At 35.4% G+C, this 2500-nt stretch overlaps 1 protein-coding gene across 1 annotated transcript in view; it reads left to right on the forward strand.

Moving 5' to 3' along the window:
* LOC123510739 (ankyrin-2-like) overlaps positions 1-2500 on the forward strand; it is a 98502-nt gene that overhangs the window by 29646 nt on the left and 66356 nt on the right. The gene's annotated exons all lie outside the window — the stretch shown is intronic.

A 2500-nucleotide genomic window follows, 5' to 3' on the forward strand; every position in this document is an offset into this window, starting at 1 on the left:
TCTCGCCTATGTAAGTATTTTTAATGATTCCCTCGTAGTCATATGGTGTACCTCCGACCGCCATATGTGAATCGCTCCCAGACATCGATTCCATCAGACATCTTCCAGATGTTCAACATGAATTTGGTGTAAAAAGCGGCCAATTGCTACTTCCTTAGTGGGTTTGTATTTTGTTATTTACTATCATTAATATTTAGCTTTGCTCTCTTTAACCATTGCTATCATTATCATCTTCATCATCATCATCATCATTATCGTCATTATCATCACCATTATCGTCATCAACATCACCATTGTTTGGATCATCATAGTTATCGTTATTATCGTCATTCTCTCTCTCTCTCTCTCTCTCTCTCTCTCTCTCTCTCTCTCTCTCTCTCTCTCTCTCTCTCTCTCTCTCTCTCTCTCTCTCTCTCTCTCTCTCTCTCTCTCTCTCTCTCTACTGTGTTTGTATATATATATATATATATATATATATATATATATATATATATATATATATATATATATATATATATATATATATATATATATATATATATGGTGAGACAAGAATTTTCTTATTTTATCCTATCTAATAAAACTGTGTGAGTAGATTCCCCCAAACATGCGAAGGATACTCCATACAAGGACGGATAAGGCCCTTGTACAGAGTACACCTAACTTTTAAAAACTGTTTTAGCAAGAAATGAGATGTTAAGTTTCCAGTTAAGATCATGAGTTGAGGACAGACCTAAGATATTCAGTGTTGAAAAGGGGGACATTTGAGTGTCATTGAAGAAGAGAGGATAGTTGTCTGGAAGGTTGTGATAGATGGATGAATCGAGTGTTTGAGGCATTGAAAACTACTAGGTTTTCTCTGCCCTAATCAGAAATCTTAGAAAGATCAGAAGTCAGGCGTTCTGTGGCGTCCCTGCGTGATCTGTTGACTTCCTGAAGGGTTGTTTGTCTCCGAAAGACTTGGAAAGATATAGGGTGGTATCATGAACGTAGGAATGGATAGGACAAGAAGTTTGGTTAAGAAGGTCATTAATGAATAATGAATAATAATAGAAAGAGAGTGGGCGATAGGACAGAGCCCTAAGGAACACCACTATTAATGGATTTAGGAGAACAGTGGCCGATTACCAAGGCTACAATAGAACGGTCGGAAAAGAAACTTGAGATGAAGTTGCAGAGAGAAGGATAGAAACCGTAGGAGGGCAGTTTGGAAATCAAAGCTATGTGCCAGACTCTATCAAACGCTTTTGATATGTCTAACGTGACAGCAAAAGTTTCCCCGAAATCTCTAGAAAAGGATGAACAAGCCTCAGTAAGGAAAGCCAGTAGAGCGACCTTGGCGGAAGCTATAGTGGCGATCATATTGTGAAGTGACAGATGTCCGAAAATCTTCCTATTGAGGATAGAATCAAAAACTTTAGAATAGTAAGAAATTAATTTTATTGGACGGTAGTTTGAGGGATTAGAAGAGACGCCCTTTTTAGGATTGCTCTTATAAATGCAATTGAATGCGAAAATCCATCAAGAGGTAACAGGTGGTGCTTCTTTTATTTGGGACGAAGGATCTATAGAAAATAACTTTATCTGGATTGAAAACGCTATATGGAACAAATGAAAACTTTTCTTTAAATACTCGACAGATGGCAGCACTAGCCTTCATACCTGCCTGTAAAATCGAGGATGCATGGTTACAGCTCAAAGGCACAAATCAAGATGAAGCCATTTATTCATTAAATATTGCGGTAAAACTTATATTAGGTGAAAATTTTTGAGAATATTATGAGGTCAAGATATCCAATCTCTTTTTCCAGCATCATTATGGTCAGTACACGAGAGGATAGATCTTAGTATACCAAGGATTCAATATAAAGTACAAGCATGGCATCGGCGGTTACAGGTATTACTAGGGTCTGCACTTGTAATTTTCAAACTTATTGACGAACTGCAAAAGGAGCAAAAGAATGTGGAAGAATAGAATTAAAACATCGTTCGAAGAGGGTCCTTCATTAAGCTAAAGAGAAAATACATTGAACATGAACAAAGAATCTTAAAAGTGTTTAACGAGAAAGACAATTATGATGTTTTACATTATCTCCGAACACTGGCTTATATTTTAAAACTTTAGTTTTTTTTTTTTTTAATGTATTTTAACATATTTCAATAAGATTGTCAAGCTACTATGTTTGTACTTTAATATAAGAATTTTTTTTCCATAGTTTTTTTTTTTTTAGGTATTTCTAATACATTTCAATTGAATAAAAGCATATTAATTTTAAACTAATCGTCTTTAGAGCAATAGGTATATTAGACTAGATGTCTTGAGACCAATTGGTCTATTAGACCATTTGGCATCTGACTAGTCGTCTTTAGACCAATAGACACTGGACGAGTCGACTGGGAAGGCTTGTGTGATAAAAAAATATATATATTATGATAAATTGGACTAATAGTGTTATAAACACACACACACACACACACACACACACACACACACACACAC

This window comes from Portunus trituberculatus, chromosome 30 (genome assembly GCF_017591435.1).
Source record: "Portunus trituberculatus isolate SZX2019 chromosome 30, ASM1759143v1, whole genome shotgun sequence".
NCBI lineage: Eukaryota > Metazoa > Arthropoda > Malacostraca > Decapoda > Portunidae > Portunus > Portunus trituberculatus.